This window comes from Pinus tabuliformis, chromosome 3_1, assembly GCF_031772625.1.
Source record: "Pinus tabuliformis cultivar Carrire ecotype Pingquan chromosome 3_1, CPIR1, whole genome shotgun sequence".
NCBI classification, from domain to species: Eukaryota; Viridiplantae; Streptophyta; class Pinopsida; order Pinales; family Pinaceae; genus Pinus; species Pinus tabuliformis.
The window spans coordinates 196509924-196533155 of record NC_142301.1 but is presented as its reverse complement, the minus strand read 5'-3'; the positions used below and the strand labels follow the sequence as shown (position 1 = coordinate 196533155).

The following is a 23232-nucleotide window of genomic DNA, read 5'->3' as shown; positions in this document are numbered from 1 at the left end:
CATATCACAAATCGCAAGTCTTTCAGCCACCTCTCATAGTCTGAAACTTCGAACGACGATTGCGATAATCCTCTGCGTTGCGATATGCGAAAAAACCCCAGACCCGATAGAATTATACACTACAATTCATTTAATCCTCGCATCTGCGACTACCACAAATAACAAAGGATCACCTTATCACTACCTCCTGCCGTATCTCGATTGTGATATGCAATTAGGCCCGGACCCGATGGGATTATAAAATGCATACCATAAAACCCTACATCCGGAGCTATCGCAGTTACCAAAGGGTCCTGCCTCATGCCGATTGTGATTGCAATAAACCCTAGACATGACAGGATTATTCACTCCAATTCATAAATCCCCCACATCCGTGCAATCACAAGAATCATAGTCTTAAAATTTTCGCATGCCGATTGCGATAAGCCACGGACCCGATAAAAATTATATTTCGATTCATTAAAATATTGCATCCGCGGCTATCATTGTTTTTTTAGCCATAACGCTTGTTCCAAAGACTTTTGCTAAAAGTGATTTCGATATGTGATATGGCCCAAGCCATCTTCCACATCATAGTGGCATCACCATGATGTCATCCCTTACATCATCCCACATATCGCAAATCACAAATATTTCAAGACTGTTGGTGTTGTACCGCTCTGATTGCGATATGCGATATCGCTGGACTCGACGAGATTATGCAATGCAATCCATAAATTCCCATGTCCGTGCAATTGCAAAAGTCATGAACCTTAAGCCATTCCTCCTCTGCCCATTCCGATTGTGATTTGGTCTTATTCAAATTTTTGTCTATTTCAATAGGCATACTCCTTGCTTGAAATATGACGATAATTCAACCCTTGGTCTAAAATTGATTGTGGTTTTTCGATAAAATCATAAAAGTCAGACTTGTCTTACCATTGACCTCACTCTGCGTGACTCTCCATGATGGTTGTGTTAAGAATTTATTACAATTCTACATTTTTCCTAATTTTCGGCAAAAGTGATTTGTTTCAAATAAAACTTGCTTATCAGTTTCATTTATTTCCAGCTTATCGATTCTTGTTTTTCTTGTTCAAGTTCATGGCAAAGGAAGACAGTTGTACTGATAAGTGGCAGATCAGTTCAAATAGACGGACAAACATCCAAAGAATTCGATGGAACAAACGAAGCTTATGAAGACAACAAATCACTTTCAGAAACTTCTACAAAAATATTGTTTTCCTTTAAGTGTTGTTAAAGGGATCTGTTTAAATGCCACCGGGCTCTCCACAATAGATTCAATGGATTTCTGCTATTTAAGCTTACGTGTTGTATCAAATAAGGGTCCTGAATTTTATCAATAAAGGCTTACGAAAGCTCGCACTATTGTACTTTCACACTTTTCTCAATAGAACGACTGGAACATTGTTTTAGGAATTTTCATAAATAATTTTGAGAAGTTGCACTACTGTACTCCTGGAATCATCTTTGTGAGAAAGACTAAACTACTGCTATTTATTTTATGAGCTGAGCAACGTGCATCTGGTATTTCTATCTTTGTGCCTCTGTTTTGTTCATAAATAAATAGTGAATTTATCTTTTCAGATTGCTTATTACATGGTATTTCTACTCTTCTCTACAATTCACGAATTCTTGAAGGCACTATTGTATAAAGGATTTAGAGTTGTAGGATAGAGGAGAAAACTTAGATCTGAAGGATTATTGAGGATTTTTCTTTTGCACTCTGAATTATGTTTTGATGGGCAGAGTTCGTACTATTACAACTCTAGTTTTAAAAGCATAAGTTCAAGCATTGTAAAAGACTGTTGGAGACCAGAGCTAGAGAAATGCATTTAATAAATTGATATTTTTAATACTATTGTTTTAAATACTAGTTTCATTTTATAATGGCAGGAATGTGTCATTTTATTCATATTTGTGCACTATTGTCGGTATGAGTAATTTGTCTCAATCATATGTTATTATTTATCTCTGCTCTTATGTGTTGAATTCTGATTTCTAAGTAACTATTTACTCATAAATTTGTCTTTTAATATCAATTTAACAAATAATGATATGCTGTGAACTATTTCCTCATATTCTTGTTTAATTATTCGAATTATTGATTTAACAATCAATATCATTTTGTGAACTACTTCCTAAATGTTATCGGTTGATTATTTCAATTAAGAGGTCTCTGAATAGAATATGTTTTGGTATTCATAATGTCAGTTAATTGAACTATTTCGTTAGCTTGATATTCATTATAAGCCAAACATATTTAAATCCCAAATCATTTAAATATCTTGCTCTCGGTTGGGTTAGATCTATATCTGCCTAATTGAGATAGGATTAGGATTTAGTTCCTTTTTCTTGCATTTTAGAATTAGTTTGCATTTAGATTAATTCTACATTTCTAGAAGTCCTCTTTTGAGGCAAAACTTTAGATTGGTTTGGTTGTTCCACAAAAACAACTTAAGGATCATTCTTCTTGCCTAATCAACTCGAAGAATTGATCTGATGGCCCTAGCTATTAGCAATTAGAGATATATTTAAAGTTGATAGTGGTTGGGAGAAGGTAATTGGACCTAATTGAACCAGTTGGAGCCACTACCCCAAATGGAAAAGGCATTGTTTTAAGGTCTCGTCCGGGTGGTTATCCCCAATATTGTGGCAGAGATTTTTGAGGCCTCAACAGGATTATAGTTGGATAACCCTTCCAACCTGTCCTCATACCTGAGAGCTGCCTGCAACTACGACATTGTAGTGAGCCCTTCACTTACAATGTGACCAACTCCCTTTCACGCTGTACTTCGTTGCACACAAATTTGATTTTCTTCTAAAGTAGCTCAGATACACTCCGATACCATGTTGAATTTCCACGAACTTGGGTCTATGTTAGAGTCTTAAAATCATTGATGCTACCAAACCAAGAATCTCAACCGTAAACTACTTTTCACAACGAAAATATAAAGCAGTAAATCACATATGCACAAATATACACACTTTTTAACAAAATTGTACAATCCCAATCTTCGTTATATTAAACCAAATCTGAATAATAAAACAGTCTATGGTATACAAGATACAATGACAAACTTCGTTGCAGCTTCTATGTCATATCTTGTCCTATCAGTCCTTCTCTTCCGTATTGCTCACTAGTAGTGCCTTAGTCTATAAAGGCTACTACACATTGAGACTCCAGGAGGGTTGCCACCTAACAATGTTTCATGTCACTTCTGTTGCATGTACACGGGCTCATAAATATGCTCTCTGGGAAGGCCTAATTCACGAGCTCCAACCTTCCTTCTAGTAGCCTCTTTCATCTATCAAAGAGCTACTCATAAGGCTGCAAACTTCACTCAATCACGCACCAAACAACATCCTTGTATGCTACTCTAGGGCTACTTTGGTTAGCCAACACACTACCCTCCAATAAAATCAATGGCACCCAATCCAACCACTACGGAATCTTCACCGATGAAGACACACGATCACCCAATCTTGCCTCCGAATTGGCTCCCATAGGCCGCCCAAACAATCTGATCTAATCTAGTCAACAAACTTTAACCCAACACCTCTCCAAAACACTGTTGTAATAATGTTTGCACCTTGCTGTTCGTGACACCTGGGTAGGGCACTTGCTACAACCATAAATCCTCCCAACAGTCACCAAACAAGCCCTTAAAGAGTTGCAATAGAACTTAAGAGGCCTCCTCCTCACCCACGCTGCTTCTTTAGGGCATATGTCAACCCTTGACAACCCTTAAACAAGCCCAGCTGTGTGCTATGGCTTACAGCCTAGCACAACAACCCTCTAACAGTGACACTGTCCTTAAAACAATGCCCAAACACACTCCAAACATCAGTGGTTTGCTCCTTAGGAACTCGGCCTAATAGTCAACCTTCTCGGCCCTCATCACATTAAATTCAGACCCCTGTTCTAGCCCAAAAACAATCCTTGACCTCCCTATGGTGTCCTCCTCTTGCTGCGGCTAGGGCTTCTTCCTTCGTCCTAATTTCAGAGCTCCTTTTCCTTGAGAAGATGTTGCACAATGGATTGCTAAAACAACATGACTTCACCCTTTATTTATATCCATTAAAGGGGCTCCACGAATTAGTGAAGAGACACATCTATTGGACAAATTTTACTTCAAACCTACATGAATTGAAAACCAATAAATACTTGTCAATTTCAAAAATTCATAACTTCGTTTCTAGAGCTCCGATTTGAGTGATATTTGGAGCATTGGAATCGATTCTCCAAGCTCTATCACCTCAAATTTTCTCAAGCTCAAATTCATCATGGCTTTGACCCAAATCCTAATGGGTGAAAAACCCCATCCTTGGGTTCCAAGCCCACAAGTGACCCATGTGGCACTTTACCCTCCAAACCCTGAACTCTAGGGCTTGGAGTACCTCCCAAACTACACAAATCAACACCCCCTCTTAGCGAGGGAGGTACTTCCAAGACTAGGAAGTACTTCGTCATCATTATCACTGTTCACAACACTTTCCCAATTCCTGACGCTCACAATCACAACAATCCCTGGACGGTGAACTACACCCTTCTCGGAAGTGTCATTGTCACTGCTCGAAGCACCATGTTTCTTCTTCTTATCATGTAACGTCTTCCGCTCTCCCCATGATTCCTTCTTGGTAGTTGTAGGAGCACCCTTGATCCCTACTAACCACGCGCTCTTCTTGGGTTGCAGAGTCTCCCTTTGAATCTACAAGCTCCCTCTCGAACTAGACTCCCTTTGAGTCTTTGGAACTTGGACCTTCTTAGGAAGGTGTACCTTCTTCTTGGGAAACTGTACCAACTCCTATGAAGCCTTCACCTGCACCTGCACTTGCTCCTACTGTTATAGCTCCAAATCTCACTCTTATGGCTACGCGCTTACCATCGATGACCACTACTGGAAGCATGGCTTTTACAAGTGCTACGACTATGCAAACTCCAACATCGGTGCAAGGGGGAGGAACGATTTCCATCTCCTCTGCTTCCTTGTTCGGATCTTTTGCTAGCACATCTTTAGTTGGGTCTACCTCCATTCCGTCCACGAGTGGAAATGCCCAAACCAATGCTTTTGGTACTGGATTCTTCCCATTTGGCACCCACTCACAGGGTATTCCATCGGTTCCATTTAGTGCCGCTACGTCCATGATGGGCGGATCGGCTTCATTCCAGGGTTTTCCTTTCGGAAGTGGTCATATACCACATTCCAACCCGACGGTAGGATCCATGCCTTTTTCTTCTATAGGACAAAGCAACAATCCTTTCCAAGGTTGGAATAACCCTGGGGTTAGTGGCACAGGAACAGGGAATCCGTCTTTCGGCCAACAAGGGAATAGGCCGTACTCCACGATTAGCTTGTTTCAAGGTATTCCTCCCTTAGCTTCGGCTTGGAACCCGTATCAGGGGTTATCAACTCTGTATATTCCTTTAGGAGGAAACTTTGCTGTTTATGGAGGCTATACGGTTGGAGTTGCTCAAACTCCGAATTTTGCTGGATCACAAGGCTTGGCTTTTGGTTCAACCGGTTCTACTGGTTACTTCAGGCAGCCTGGTGCCTTTCAAAATCCAGGACAATCTTTTTAGAACTTTGGGAGTTCTGCCCAGTCTGGGTGGAATCCCCAAGGTCCTCCTAGGCTTCCGTTTCTGGCAACGTTGAACTTGCCAGATCTCACTAAGTTAACAAATGACCCAATCAAATACAATCCGGCCTGGCCTCTGGTCCCAACCAAACTCCCTTCCGACATTCCAAAGTTTGAAGGGAAGAGCGGTGAAGACCTAGGCAACCATGTAACCACATTCCATTTGTGGTGCTCATCTAACTCCCTTATCGATGACTCGATTAGGTTAAGACTCTTTCAACACACCTTGACTGGTAATGCGGCCAAATGGTATATAGAGTTGCCAGGGGGAAGCTTTACATCTTTCGCTGACTTAGCCAATATTTTCTTAAATCATTTCCAGTTTCCTGTCCGTTATGATGCCGAAACTGAACTTCTGGCCACTTTTCGTCAGGATAAGGCAACTCACATTTCTAACCATATTCAGGAATGGAGACGGAGAAAGAGGCTCATTAAAGCCGAAATCCCTCCAAAGTACCGTCTCGAGTGGTTTTTGAAATCTTTACAACCCGAGATCTCCAAGGATGTCTCCATCTCTGGAGTCTATTCTGAGGAGCAAGCCATTTTTAGGGCCCAGAAATTAGAATTGATCTACTCTCAGTCTGGGATCCTACAAAAATACTTGCCAGATGCTCTTGGGTCTAAGGTTGACGTAGCTAAGCCAGGTCCCCACGCGGATGGTATCGTTGGGTCAGTAGACACAACTACCATGAACTTGTTAAACCAATTGTAGCAGTTGTCCCTACAAACTGCTTCTAACAACCAAGTCACATCGTCTAATCCCTCGGCTTCCCAAACTTCTTCAATTAATGCCGTCCAATCTGATAACCCCAAAGGAAATCAAAATTCCAATGGGAAAAAGAAAGGACGAGGTAAGAAAAAGAACCAGGATGGGAAGCCTGATGCAAATAAATCCGGCAACAACGCTGGTGGTGGTGGAAATGAGTCTAGAAAGAAAGTCAAGTTTCCATGCAAGTTATGCAGTGGAGACCATTTAACTCATCTCTGCCCCAAGATTCAAGACGCTCAGCGCTTGTTAGGGCAGCAAGGGACTTCTAGTTCTCAAGCTGTGTTAACCAACCCTTTTCCCCAAGGGCAACAACTTCTTGCTGGCGCGAGTTCAAACCCTGGTACCTCCGCAAGGGGGCAACCAGGAAGGGGACAAGTCATCAAACGTTTTCATGATGGGTTCTCACGCTAATGTGACCACACGGTCACACGATTATGGTGAAGGTGAAACTTCCAAGGGGAAATTAGTTCCCGAAACTAACAACCCAATTCATATTGAGCGACCTTCTGTCGAGACTATACCTCGGGTACCGAAAGGTTCCGCTAAACACGCGACTATCAACCCTAATATTAGGGCAGCCTAGAATTACTCCATTTTTGAGGATCTGGCTTAGAGTCCATGTGCTATGTCCGCTTTAGAGGTTCTCCAGTCATGTCCTGCTCAAAGAAGTGCCTTGATATCGGCAATGGGGGCAGTGGATCCAAGTAATTCCTTAGCTCTCACTTTTGATATGAATAATGTCAAAAAGAGACTTCCTCATCACATGGCTTTCCAGATAAAGTCTACCTACCAGAAAACGAATATTTTCCGGACGGTTATAGATGAGGGAGCTTCCACGTGTGTCATGTCTATGTCATGCTGGAAGGCCATTGGATCACCGTCGGTAGTTCCTTCACCTACCCTCTTGACAGCATTTGATGGTCATTCTCATAGGCCATACGGGATTATCCCGACCTTTCCTATATGTTTTGGAGGGAAGGTCGTTAATATTGAAGTAGAAGTCATAGATGCTAACCTAGACTATAATCTCCTATTAGGAAGGAACTGGGTATATGAAATGGATGCCGTTGTTTCGACTCTGTTTCGTGTCATTTGCTTTCCTCATGAGGGGAAAATCGTTAAGGTTGATCAATTGGATTATTTTCCAGTCGATCCTCAAGCAAGCTCTGACTCTACTATTCCTTTAGTGGGTAACCCCCATCCGCCTACTGAGAATCTAGGAGTCGGGATGTACTCTTCATTGATGGGTACGTTTAATCTTCCCCCTCCTACAGCTGGAATAGATACAATTTCATCCTCCAGGGACCCTTTACGGAGAGAGTTTGTTCAAACTCCTTATTCTTCGGATCCTGGAACCTTAGCTTCATCTGTGACCACATTAGGTGACGACAAGGTGGGTGGAATAGAATCTCTTATGTCTGCAGTAGAGCTTAGATGTGAATCTATCGATAACTCTGCAGATAACCATTCTACTCCTTCCTCTGGGAAAGAGATAGATGGTGATGTGGCTCATTTTCGGATCCTTGATTCCACCTCTGCATCGGATTGCTCGGATATTGTTTTTCCATCGGATGAAGCGATATTCAAAGCAATGACGGCTGTAGATCGACCTTTGGAAGATTTACATCGTCGGTCACACTTTCATTCCCCTGTGCATGAAGTCGAATCTCGGTCCTCCAGTTCGACTAGTGATGTTTGTGTGGCTCCTCTGGCTCCAACACAGTTATTCGCCGAAGGAAGTATATTGATTGGTTCGATCATAGTACCTATAAACATCCCTAGGAGCAAGTTGGCAGAGCCTCGTAACGGGCTCTACCTAAAGAAGTACTTTTCTTAGGTTTGGCCAGGGAATGGCTTCTTTGTACTTTATGTATATTTGTACATATATCGTCGAGAGTTTTCTGATATCAGCACTTTTTGGTCTGCTGTGGTAGGTGTTGATGGATGACTTGGTCTATTTTGGGTTCGCCGATGGTGCTAGTCGGCACACTCGGAATCTCGCTTCCGCAGCTTGGGTACTCTATTATCCAACTGGTCAATTGATGGCATCAAGAGGCGTGTGTATCGGTCTTGCTTCAAACAATATGGCCAAGTATACTGCCGTTATTAATTTATTATCCGAGGCAATCTCTCATGGGATCGACTCGTTGGTAGTGTATCTTGATTCTCAATTGATAGTGTCACAATTAAACAACATTTATCGGGTAAGGGATCCATGTTTATATTGCCAGTATTTAAGGGTGAGGTTGTTGCAAAGATCATTTACCTATATTAATTATTTGCACATTCCAAGATCTCATAATTGGTTAGCAGATTCTATCGCTAATCAAGCATTAGACTGGCACATCAATAATTCATCACAATAAAATCAAGCATCAAAAAGTCAAATTGTATGTATATCTATATATATATATATATATATATATATATATATATCATAGAGCGTCTCGAGTGTACATATGTGTGTCCAAAAATATACAAAATTGGGACTCAAATGCCCATAATCATGTCCGGCATATCTAACGCCTCGGCTCAGGATGAGCGGCTAAGTAGGTAACTATCGCATTGGCCACACGCCGAAAAGTGCGAACCCAGTCACGTGGCATGCCAACCACATGACGCTGCATATCCTCAGGAAGGTCCTATATGGCAGCCATCGGTACTTGGTAGCTCAGTCTCGCCAAGTGTCGCTGGACGTTATGTAGAGTCCGCTTCGTATTAGCAGCTGCCTCTTCGGCTCCTCGGCTGCGCCGTCCATGCCGCAGGAACCCATCTGGTCGTACCGGCCCAATGTCTGGAACATGATCATCATATCAGTCATTTGAATCTCATCAAAAATATTTTTCAAAATGCATCATTATATTTGAAAAATCCAAAAAAAATCATAAAATCAAAAAATTCTTACCAATCTCGCCCCATGCTGCGTTCGGTGGTAACGCTAGATTAGGATCTCCTCGGAAATCCAGCCCAGCATAGGGGTAGTCATCCATGGCGATGATCTGCTGATCCCACCAGGTGAAGAAATCATCGTCGAAGGCAGTCCTTGGGACCTCCCCACCCCCCAGACGTTTCATCAGATCAGCCCACCGGCCCATGCGTGGATCGCGTGGGGTGCTGATGGAAACTGCTACCCTGGGGCGGAGTGCGGGAACCTTCTCGAAAAAGAAAGTACACAGGATAGTCCCATATCCAAAGTTTTTGGTTTGTCCCCTCCTCATAGAAGTGAGCTGGCTCTTCATGTTGGCCGGAAGAGGAGTACACCAGTCGAACACGGTAGTGAGACAGTCAACTGCCACGCTCATGGTCAGTCGTGATGCCTGATGCAGAGAGGACGATCCGTTCACTCGAGCTATGGTGAACAGGATTATCCTCAGTGATAAACTTGCCACATGTGTGACGGAAATCTAGCTCCCAACTTTCTTGGGATGTCCCGGGCAATATATCTGTACATAGTCTTCTATCGTGAGACTGCTCCGTGTCTTGCCCCGGGAATGTACTACCTCTCCCCTTCGGGAAAGGCCCGTGATAAAATAGATATCCTCCACTTCTACCCTGAGTGGCATCTGATCGATCATAAAGGCTTCCTCCTCGATGTCCCAATAATCAATGAGCATCTCAAGCAGACGCGTATTTGCTTTCATATTCGGCAATTTGAAGAATTTAAGCAAACCGCATCCCCGTAGGGCATCTAAAGCTTCTGGACTGTTCATAACTTCATTATCCATCGCTGCGTGCTCTCTTTCACGCCACGTGACAGGCATTCTGAGAAAAAAATGATTTATAACCATTAGTTTTTGTTTAAAAATGGTTCGCGGCATATACGCGGGTCCCTGTGCACACAGTCGCGTATAGGGCCCGCGTGTACGCGGGTTCAATATTACCAACCCGCGTATACGCCGCGGGGAAATTTTTGACAAAAATTCAACGGTGAAACATTAATCAAAAATCTTAAAACCAGTCACAATCAATTGCAAGCTAAGTATAAGAGTTACCTGGAGGTTTTTGACGAATTTGAACGGTTGAATCTGGCTATGGGAAGTTTGCTCCTTTTGCTCCAAATCCTTTGCTCTCAAACTCAAATGGTAAAAATGGTGAGTCCAAAATTCTTTTTATAAGTTTTGAAAATGCAAAATTTTTTCAAAATTTTATTTTGTTTGGCCTCATGTGACTTTTTAACTTGGGAGCTTGGAACGTCGAGAATGGTTTGTCTTTTCAGGACATTTTGGACGTTTTTCAATTTCGAGACGGTTCCATGACTGCTGACCCGTCATGGCAGGTATCGTTTTCTCACTGGCATATAGGTTAGGGACACCATTTTTTCCGTTGCATTATGCATACTAGCCTCCATTTGACCGATACATCTGCCATAGGGTTGATCCCATCGTGTTATGGTTCGTAAGCCATCTTCACTCGCCGATTCTTTAAAATCATGACACGATGGTAGAGCCATCCTTTACATGGGCATCGTAGTTAGCACCTCACTGACATTTGTTGCCCATGTTGCTCCGATTTGAGTAGGCTCAGGAGTCCTCTGTAGTCCCGCCATGACTTATGCGTTGAAGACTCGTTCCTCTTAGCTTCTTTGCTTTGTTCTGGCCTTATACCCTAGAGGCTCCTTTGTGTTGAGTTGTACTACTGCATTGCATGTTGACCACTTTCACCTTTTGGCCTAGAGCCGGCTTCACTTGGACTCGTGTTTAAGCCAACTTTTGACCATGACATTTGCAAAATCAACCTTGCATACCTTTGAATTCTGCAGCTTGACACACCTTGACCCGTGGAAGGAACGTACCTTTGAGTGTCACTGACCAGTTTTCACCTCCCTGCATTGAGCATAGGAACCTTCCTTTCCCAGGAACTAGATCATCTGTTTCACCGACACTCGTTCTTTCCACTGTACCATAGCATTCTTTTATTCTTTTTCTAGCTTAACAGAAAAAGACAAAAAAATTAAATATTCCAAAAAAGAGCGGGAACGGGACAGTATTTCCATTTGTTTTTGGCAGCTAGAGTTAGTCGTGTCGCCCTTGAACAAAGCACCCAAAACAAAGTCGCCTCCATTTGGGCGGGATTTAGTTTGACTTAGGTACGCCTTAACCTTGTTATTGAGTAAGTTCTCCCCCGATTAGTTATCTCTTCCAATCATATGGAGGGTTCGTTCATGCCTCCTGCATGGCGAACTTATACAGAGTCATCATATGCTGCCACATAGTCACATTGAGTCGTGATTTTGTTCAAGGGAAGTTAGCCCGAGTCGGCCTCTCTGCGGTGTCTCTTGACTCATTTTTCAGTCAGCCATCCCTGGTTGTTAGTGTCATGTCTATCATCACATCAGCTATATTGGTCCTTTACTCGTGCCAGTTTGAGAAGGTCCCCATTGAATTCTTGTTGGCGGGTCTTGTCCTTATCGACGACGACGTCTTGCTCTAAGGATAGGCCTAGAGCCGCACCCTGGCCCTATTTTCATTATTGATAGGTCACCTTGTGCTCATCATCGATCAGTATCATGGGTCTTTGACTGAGTGGTTTCCCTTGTGTTTGACATCAGCTTACATTATCACACATTGGGATTCGTGCAGTACCTTGGTTTCCATTTGACCCTATTGGTGGATACCTCGCCTCTGTGTCAGCTTTCATTATTGGTTGGTTCAGAGGGTTTCTGTCATGCGCTAGCCACATCTTGTGTACGCCGGAAACATACTTCAGTTGGGTTACTACATCTCTTTCGTCCGATTCCTTCCACATTATTGGCCTACGGGTTACACGCGCTAGATTGATGAAGGATGCCTTAATGCCTTCCTTCTGGCGGATCTTTCCCTATCGACTCTGAATCATTGCTCTGGGGCAAAGATCTAGAGTCCATTTGGCAGTACCTTGGGGTTTTTTGTCATTAGTGGCAGATCCTTTGCTATCGACAGTGGGAAACCATCATTGTCTCCTGATCGATAGATTCTTACAGGTGTTCGACTCTAGCTCATCTATTCACACTTGTTAGATTGTACTGGGTACCTTGACGCTCATTATCATTATCGGTGAGTAGTCTCGCGTTTGTTAACGGTATACATCAATGACCAGTAATCAAACGATTTCTCACATGGTCGACTTCAGATCATTTATTCCCATGGTGTAGAAATGTACCACGGCGGTCGGTGAAGACCTCAGGTTGTATCAACATTCATTGGTTCACTTGACAGTTGCTCCTGTTGCTGCTAGTTGATACCACCCCACTTTATATGTTGCAGTCAATCATGGCGACATTCTATATGCTGGCACCTGAGTTTGCAGTGTAGGACCATCCTATTCCATCATGTTCAGTTGGTACCTTTTGGGATCAGCCTTTGATATCAGTGATCCATTTCATCTTTCAGCATCATTGACAGTTTTATATGTGATATTTAGACATGTACTTGTTCATTATGATCAGATGATCCATTATGTATCTTTCAGTCATTTATACTTGTATACTTAGTGGATCTGCTTGTACTTGATAAGTGGACATGCTTTACTTTTTCTGAGCATGGGTATGCCCACCTCAGACAGTGTTTCTTTCTGATCTCCTTTGGTGGCTTGGCAGGCTGAATTCTGGTGAAGTCCTCCTCGGTTTTTGACAGATTTCCTTTCCATGTACTTGCATAATACATTTCGGCCATCATGTACCCCTTCTGACCTCATATATTAGGGGGCATCTGTTATAGCTCCAAATCTCACTCTTATGGTTTGTGATGCTGCACTCATGGCCTAGGGCAACCCCTCCTTCCAGACCTGGTCCTAAAATTTAAAAAACAATGTTTTATCCCTTATACGCGACATTGCCCTGAGTTAAACGCGTGTATACGCGAGTAGGTATATACCCAACCCACATATATGTATTAAAACACTTAAAAAAATATAAAACTCCTTATTTTCAGGCGGAGATCGCAGGTTTTACCTGCTGATCACCTGTTAATGCCCGTGGCCCAACTGTTCCCAACCAACTCCCAACTAAAAAACTACTTTGGGAGAGGTATCAAGAGACCTCAAAGGGAAGGCCTAAGGGAGGAGATAAGAGAGAGAAAGGTTATTATGCTGAGATTTTTCTCCTGACCAGGTCTGAAGATCCTTGTGCCTTCTGCACTTCCCCCATTTGTACAGGAAACCCTTGTTTCCTTGTGTGTTGATGTTCATCCATTACTTGTGACATCATGGAGAGAGTCATGGAAGGAGTTTGTTAAAGGCTTGAGGCTGGAACGGATCTAGAAGGAAGCTTTGCTTGGAGCCTGCTGAAGGTGACTCAGGTGAAATTATTCCTTTTTATGTACTTTATTTGTCTATAATAAAAGAAACACATGTCTTGGTTCCCGAAATGAATCTTCTTTATGTTAATGATATTCATGTTAGAATTCATATGTGAATGGTTGTTTATATTTCATAACTAACTACCTTTCTTTATAACATAAAGATGGTTTCTTTTTAAGTTTTTGTTCATATACTGCTGTGTTCTTTGAATTGGTTGTTTTGTAGGACAAAGAAGCAAGAGGAACTTGAAGAAGGGTTTGGACCCTTGAGGACCTTCTCAAACGTAGGACCGAAGGTATGTACCCTTATCATAGAATTTGCTTATAATAGCATAATTGCTGCATGAATGTGTGTTTCTCTATATAGACAACTTTCAGTCTGCTAGGTTTCAACCCAAAAGCCCTAGGGGAACATTTCCCTTCAACACCTACTTCTCTGGAACCTGCACCTGCTCCACCTATTTCTTCCCATTATCCACAGGCTTGCCCGTCAACCTGTAGAGACCATGCTCTCTAACTTTGAGTACAATCCCATCGGAATTAGAGCCTCTGGGCTTGAGTCTTGCCTTCCCATCCTAGAACAAGACCTCAAACCCCTTCCTCTTGATCATCGAGACGGAAATCATGCTATATCTGAGTCCTGGTACAAATAGTACATCCTGGACCCACATCACACGTCCTGTCTCCATCCTGAATGGCACAACTCCCGATCCTTGGATCTCCAACTGACTCTTGTCGCCCAACACCATGTGCAACTTTGAGTCCCATTCAACTAGAGTCTCGAAAACCTCCTATGACCTTGTCATATGATTTTCCGTACAACTTTCCATGTACAGTCCATCCTCATTGACAATACCCTGCGAGAAATGAGAAATCATAATAAAGTCCTCCTCTTCCAATTTCCTGGAGAGATCATCTATCTCAGCGGAAGTGGCAACACTAGCGGCTTGATTTCCTTTCCTTTTATCATAAAATCCTTTCTTCTTCATCGGACATCTCAACCAATAATGACCCATCTCACCACATTTGAAACACTTGAATTTACTCAAGTCCTTCTTTTGCTTACCTTCCACTCGTGCTGCAAGTGCCACATCATCATCGAAAAACTTCTTCTTTGGATGAAGATCCTCGTCTCACAACTCTTCTTGAATGAAGTCATCCCACAACATATCCCATTTTGGCAGCTTCTCCATGACAATGTTTCCTTTGATGAAGGGCTTCCATTCCTCGGTAAACCCTTTCAAGGAAATCCTTAACATATCTCCATCTGAGATAGTCACACTAATCGCAGCAAGCTCATCTTTGACCTGAGACAATCTCGTCAGATACAAGGTCAAGCTTTCACCCTTTATCATCTTGGTCGACTTCAACTTATCCTCCAATACCAATACCCGATTCTCATTCTTATTCTGGAAAAAATTATGAGGAGCCATCCACATCTCATGTGCATTGTTCTTCCTAGACAAATGAGGTATTAATGCATCCTTCACACCATCTAGGATGATAAATCTCGCCCTCGCATCCAAATCATCCCATATTTCTAACTCCTTAGGGTCGGTTGGCTTCTTGATCTCTTTCTTGGCAAAATCCCAGATCTTATTGACCTGCAAGACCAACTTGATCCTTTCCTTCCAAGGAGTATAGTTGGACAACCCTTCCAACCTATCCTCATACTGGAGACCTACCTGCAACTTTGACATTGTAGTGAGCCCTTCACTTACAATGTGACCAACTCCCTCTCATGTTGTACTTCGCTGCACACAACTCTGATTTACTTACTTCCAAAGTAGCTCAGACACGCTCTAATACCATGTTGAATTTCCATGACCTTGGGTCTAGGTTAGAGTCTTAAAATCACTGATGCTACCAAACCAAGAATATCAACCATAAACTACTTTGCACAACGGAAATATAAAGCAGTAAATCACATATGCACAAATATACACACTTTTTAACAAAATTGTACAATCCCAATCTTCATTATATTAAACCAAATATGAATAATACAATAGTATGTGGTATACAAGATACAATGACAAACTTCACCGCAACTTCTATGTCGTATCTTTTCCTATCAGACCTTCGCTTCCATACTGCTCACTAGTAGTGCCTTAGTCCATCAAGGCTACTACACATCGAGACTCGAGGAGGGCTTGCACCTAACAATGATTCATGTCACTTCTGCTACATTTACACGGGCTCATAAATCTGCTCTCTGGGTAGGCCTAATTCCTGAGCTCCAATCTGCCTTCTAGTAGCCTCTTTCTCCATCAAAATGCTACTCATAAGGCTGCAAACTTCACCCAATAACGCAACAAACAATGTCCTTCTTTTATGTTGATCTAGGGCTACTTTAGGTAGCCATCACACTGCCCTCCAATCACATCAATGGCACCCAATCCAACCACTACGGAATATGCACCAATGAAGACACACGATCACCCAATCTCACCTCCAAATTGGCTCCCACAGGTTGCCCAAACAATTTGATCCAATATGGTCAACAAACTTTGACCAACACCTCTCAAAAACACTGTTATAATAATGTTTACACCTGGCTGTTCGTGATACCTGGTTAGGGCACTTGTTGCGGCCTTAAATCCTCCCAACAGTCACCAAACATGCCTTTAAAGGGTTGTGGCACAACTTAAGAGGCCTTATCCTCACCCAAGATGCTTCTTTAGGGCATATGTCAACCCTTGACAACCCTTAAACAAGCCTAGTTGTGTGCTATGGCCTGCGGCCTAGCACAACAACCCTCCAATAATGAGACAATCCTCAAAATGGTGCCCAAACACACTCCAAACAAAACTTTTTTCTCCTTAGGAACTCAACCTAATAGTTAGGCTACTCATCCGTCATCATAAAAAACGTGGACCCATGTTCCAACCCAAAAACAATCCTCAACCTCCCTATGGTGTCCTTCTCTTGCAGTGGCTAGGGCTTCTTCCTGCGTCCCAATTTCAGAGTTCTTTTTCCTTGAGAAGATGTTGCACAATGGATTGCTAAAACAACATGAATTCACCATTTATTTATATCCATTAAAGGGGCTCCACAAATTAGTGAAGAGACACATCTATTGGACAAATTTTACTTCAAGCTTGCATGACTTGAAAACCAATAATTGCTTGTCAACTTAAAAAATTCATAACTTCTTTTCTAGAGCTTTGAATTGAGTGATCTTTGGAGCGTTGGAGTTGGCTCGCCAAGCTCTATCACCTCAAATTTTCTGAAGAGCAAATTCATCATGGTTTTGACCCAAATCTCGATGGGTGCAAAACCCCATCCTTGGGTTCCAAGCCCACAAGTGACCCTTGTGGCGCTTTACCCTCAAAACCCTGAACCCTAGGGCTTGGAGTACCTTCCAAGAGACACAAATCGATAATGATGAGGATAATTGTGCCTTAGTTGGAAAGGCAAAGAAAGGGAAAGGAAATCAATTCCAATCCAAAGGAGATTCCAATCAGGGCGGAAAAAAGAAGGACTTGTCGAAGATTAAATGTTTTCACTTTCATGAGGTTGGACACTATGCCACAAAGTGTCCGCACAAGAAGGCCGACAAGAAGCCCTCAGGAGGAGTGGTACGTGAAGCTCTTGCTTCACAATTTGAGTTGGATTTCACCCTCATTGTGCATGGTGATGTCAGTGATGGGTAGTGTGTGGTATATGGATAGTGGAGCCTCATTCCATATGACCAGCAACAAAGATTTTTTCAACGACTTGGAGGAGAAGGACATCCAGATGCACATCAAGATGGGAGATGATGGAAGGTATAGCGCGATCAACATCGATACTGTTACTTTTCAGAGGGAGTATGGTTCTCCTCTCACATTAAAAGATGTCATGTATGTTCTGGGTTTGAAGAAGAATTTTGTTTCAATGGCTATGTTGGAAGACCGTGGCTATGATGTGATATTTAGCAAAGGAAAGGATTTCTTTCATCACATAGCCACAGGACAAGTGAAGTAGATCGGGGTTTGGGTGAATAACCTCCACAAATTGGATGTAGAAGACTGTGTTGCTTTGAGCACAAAATCAGAGAAGGTGCAGAGTCGAGACATCAGTGAATTATGGCATAGAAGATTGGGCCACTTACACCATGGAGCTTTGAAGATCATGCAACAAATTTCTACAAGACTTCCCAAGGGTGCACTAGTGAAGAGAGATGATGCAAAGGGTGTACATTGGGGAAGTACACCAAAGCCACCTTTCATGATAAGGACAATCGAGTGCAAACGATCCTTGAAATAGTTCATTCAGATGTGTGTGGACCATTCTCGACAGCCTCCATGACCAAGCACAATTATTATGTAATATTTGTAGATGATTTCTCACGTAAGTGTTGGATTTTCTTTATGCAAAATAAAGTTCAGGCGTTCTCTAAATTTTGTGAATTTAAAGCACTTGTTGAGAAAGACACTGGTAGGAAAGTGAAGGCTCTCAGGAGCGATAATGGTGGAGAATGTTTCGAATGAATTCAAGAACATCTGTGCCTCATAAGGAATTCAACGGGAGTTAATAGCACCCCATAACCCACAACAGAATGGGGTGGCTAAAAGGAAGAACAAAACTATTGTGGGAGTTGCATGGGCGATGTTACATGATCAGGGCCTACCGTTGCACTTGTGGGTTGAAGCATGCAACGAAGATGTATATGTGCAAAACAAGAGTTTTCATTGGATTCTTGGGATGAGTACACCAAAAGAATTTTTTTCAGGTAAGAAACCAGATGTGGCACACTTTAGGATCTTTGGTTTATCAATTTATTGTCATGTTACCAAGGATGCAAGGAAAAAGCTAGAGACAACAGGTGAGTTGGGCATATTTGTGGGGTACACTGATAACCCTCACAACTATCGGGTATACCTTCCATCTCACAGGATGACAGTGGTTCGTATATATGTGAAGTTCGATGAAGAGAAGGCCATGAGATGTTCCCTTGAGAGGGAGATTCAATTACATGTAGATGAGGAGCTTTTAGCTCCAAAGGAAGAACCTCAGGATGATGTGGAGCAACCACATGCAGAGGAGCAGAGAGTGGAATCACCCACTCATGCAGAGACATCCAGAGATGGAAGGAATCACACCAGAGAAGCTGAAAGATTGATACATGATGCTAGAGAGAATGTGGGAGCACCCACATCACAACGCAGGAAGAAGAGGTCACCAAATCGGTACACTAGATACATGGCTCTGATGAGCGAGAGTATATATATTGAACCATCCTCATTTGAGGAAGCAGTGCAACAACTAGTATGGTTTGATGCCATGGTAGAGGAGTATGACTCCATTATCAGAAACAGTGTTTGGGAAGTGGTCCCAAGACCAATAAACAAGTTAGTGGTGAGTTCCAGATGACTTTACAAGGTAAAGTAAGCATCGGATGGGAGTTTTGAGAAACACAAGGCCATATTTGTGGCTAGAGGGTTCTCTCAGGTGGAGGGAATTGATTACGAGGAGACCTTTGCTCCAGCAGCAAGGTACTCTTCAATCAGATCTATTTTAGTACTTTCAGCACAAATGGGATGGAAAATACATCAGATGGATGTGAAGAAAACCTTCCTCAACAAAGTGATTGAGGAAGAGGTGTGCATTGAGAAGCCTGGTGGATTTGAGACCTTGAATAGAGAGTCACATGTGTGTAGACTCAAGCGAGCGCTGTATGGATTGAAACAAGCACCCCGTGCTTTGTAGACCAGAATCGACAACTATTTCACCAGGTTGGGATTCACCAAACGTGAAGGAGATGCAAACCTTTACCATATTGTGGTTGAAAATAAATTATTGATTATAATATTATATGTCGATGATTTAATTCGAACAAGTGATGAGAAGTTGGTAAAATCTTGCAAAGAGGATCTTGCAATAGAATTCAAGATGAAGGACCTGAGGCTCATGCATTATTTTCTTGGTATGAAAGTATGGCAAGGAGATGAGGAATTGTTTGTATCTCAGGGCAAGTATGCCAACGAGATACTGAAGAAGTTCCATATGGAGAGCAACAAACCCATGGAGACTCCTCTAACAGGGAATTGGAGGAAGGAAGATGCTACTTCAGGTGAAGTAGTGGAGGCTACTATTTATAGGCATTTTGTGGGTTCACTTATGTATTTGGTGAATACACGACCAAAAATATGTTTTGCAATTAACTAACTTATTCAAGCAATGGTTAAGCCAACAAAACTCTATTGGAAGGCAACTAAACATGTGTTGAGATACCTCAAAGGCACCACTCAATTTGGTCTTTGGTACAAATAGATAGAGGGAGTGAAGCTTCAAGGCTTCACAGATGCAGATTGGGTAGGGAGTCCATCAGACAGGAAGAGCACATTAGGGGGAATCTTCAATATTGGGTCAACAACAATTTCTTGGTACAATAGGAAGCAGAGATCAGTTGCACTCAGTTCGGCAGAAGCATAGTACATGGATGCTAGTCAAGCAATTTGTGAAGCTATCTGGATGAGGAAGATCATTGTTGGGTTATTTGGCCAGCAAATGGATCCTACAATGATTTACTATGACATTTAGAGTTGTATCAAACTCTCTAAGAATCTCATTTTTCATGATCGGTCCAAGCATATCGACATCTGATATCACCATCTACGAGATTGTGTGCATAGGAGAATCATGTTGTTGGAGTACATTCCTATAGAGGAACAAGATGCAAACATCTTGACTAAGGAACTGTCAAGAGGAAAATTTGAGTTCCATAGAGGCAGGATTGGGGTATCTGATAATCCATTTCTTATTGAGAGGGAGTGTTGAAAATGCAACAAGAAAATCCTAATTTAATTTTGTCCTTGAATTAAATTAGAAATAAAATTGTAATTCCACATCACAAGACAACTTGTACGAGTTAACTAAGTTAATTTGACTTAGTTGGCTCAGTTAATTCAAGTTGAGGGTCTAACTTGAGTCATGTAGAGTGTCTCCTACTTTATAGGAGCCCTGGTTGAGTTTATTTTGAGTTGTAATTAATTAATTCAATTTAACTGAGTTAAAGTTAGTTAAACTAGTTCCAACTAATGGAGGAACTAGTAGGAGGTCAGACAGTGGGGTGTTGCTTCATGTGTTCAACCAATTAATTGATGATTCACTCATAAATAACTCATGCATGTCAGATCTGAGAGTTACCCAGTTGAGATTGGAGTTCAAGGGCAGTGTATTATTAGTTGTATAATCATCCAAATTGTACAGGTGGTGCATGCAGTCAGAGGAAGGCCTATGAGGATTGTGCAATTCAAATTGAGGAATTTCCCTAATTAATAGGGGTTAATTCCCAAGGAAACAACGCAAGGAAATAGGGACTTGGGTAAGCAGAAAATTGGTTAAGTATTGGCCTAAGCTTGTCTAGGAAGTTGTGAGACAGATAGAGATAGTGCATAGGTTGCTTAGGCTTAAGAAAATCATTGTAATCTTCTCATATTTTCTTCCTAATGCAATATATAGATAGCAGGGGTTTTTAGTTGTGGCTTTCCCCAAGAAATCATTGTGTAATGTGTTGATTGAATTCTCTCTTGTATGCTTAGTGATTTCACGATCATTTAATTGTTTCCGCTTGATTAGTAGATTAGATTCAAGTCTATTGTTTTAGTAAATTACAATTCGTAGTTTGAATCTACACAAAATTTCTACATTTTAGTCTTCTTGTATGTTTTTAGATGATATGTAGTGCTCATGTTCAATTGAATCCCTAATAAAGACTGCAAACTTATACAAAACCTGGACATAAATCTAGTGTCTCTATCATAAATGATCTTTGTGGGTAAACCATGTAGTTAGATAACTTCACTTATAAACACTCATGCCACATTAGTGACATCATAAGTGTCTTTGACTGGGATTAAATGGGCACTTTTGGTCAACTTATCAACTATGACTAGGATGGAATTGTGCCTTTATGACATGAGTTGCAACCCCACAACAAAATCCATAGAGATGGCTTCCCATTTAGACAAAGAAATGACATGTTATTGTAGGAATCCTACTAGGTGGTGTGGTCAACCTTCACTCGCCGACATTCAAGACACTTAGCAACAAACTAGACTACATCACACTTCATGCTTGCCCAGAATAATTTTTTCTTCATGTTTGCATACATATTCTTCACACTAGGATGCACATACTAAAGTGCTCTATGGAATTCCTTGAGGTTGGTTCTTCATATATCTCCTTTCTCAAGGATATACACCCTTCCTTCAAATCAAAATAGGCCATCTAGTTCAAGGACATAGCCCTCAAAATTTGGTTTTAATTGCTTCTTGTTATGGAGTTTTGATGTAACCTTCAAATACCAATTATCTCGGTAGAGTTTTTCTACCACACGCTCCCTCAAATTCACCCTTAAGGGTACTAGGGGAAAGATCCATGGTCTTCTATTTAGTGCATTAGCCATCATGTTCTCCTTTCCCTTGATGTATGAAATCCTATAATCGTAATCACTAATGAATTCACTCTATCACCTATGTCTAGCATTTAGATCCATTTGAGTGAAGAGATGCTTCATCCTTTCATGATCTGTCTTTAGCTCAAAGCTTCTCTTGGGGAGGTAATGCCTCCAAAGCTTCAGAGATAACATCATTAGTACTAACTCTAAATCATGTGTAGCATAAATTTCCTCTTGATGTTTCAACTTCCTAGATGCATATGCTATTACTCCTCCTTATTGCATTAACACAACCCATAACCCTTGCTTCAAGGCCTATGTGAAGATTGTGAATTCTTTATCCATGTTGGGCACTCGAAGGATTGGTGCATTGGTTAGAGATCTTTAGCTAGATTAATGCATGTTGCATTCTTTTGCCCCTCGCACCTAACCCCTTTGCACTATAATGTAGTAACAAGTTTCTCAATATTTGAGAACCCTTCCACAAACCTTTGTTAATAACCCACTTGTCCCACGAAGCTTCACACTTCATACACATTTTTCGACATTAAACAATCCTTGATGTTCTTCACTTTTTCTAGGTCCACCGAAATCCCCTCTCCCAAAATGATGTAGCCAAGATAAATAATTCTACAATATGCCATTCATGAGGCTCATGAAAAATGTTGGTGCATTGGTTAAACCAAACAACATCATTATGAATTTGTAGTGCCCAAACCAAGTTCAGAAGGTGGTCTTAGGAATGCCACCTTCCTTAATCCTTAATTTTTGATATCCTGATTGTAGATCAACATTTGAGAAAACCATTGCTCCCTTCATTTGATCAAAGATATCATCTATTCGAGATATCAGATACCTATTCTTCACTGTGGCTCAATTTAAATCCTTGTAATTGATCTGAAAATGGGAGAACAACTCCCTACCAAAAAAAAAAACTTGATCATCCTCTGACACTTTGCAAGTTAACAAATTGGTCTTTAAAGGTAAAATAAGTTTCACAAACTCTTCAAAGATGAACTTATAAAAAAAACAAAATCATATGCAACTAAAGATGATAAACATCAAGAGAAGAAACCAATATTTGATAACGGAGTTCACCCATCCTTGGCTACGGCATCGAGCCTTGCTCCAATGACTAGGCCTGCTATATTAATTTCAACAGC

At 41.6% G+C, this 23232-nt stretch overlaps 1 pseudogene; it reads left to right on the top strand.

Annotated features, from left to right (window-relative positions):
- The window catches only part of LOC149186471 (ATP-dependent Clp protease proteolytic subunit-related protein 3, chloroplastic pseudogene), a 62208-nt pseudogene that overhangs the window by 4528 nt on the left and 34448 nt on the right, over positions 1 to 23232 (top strand).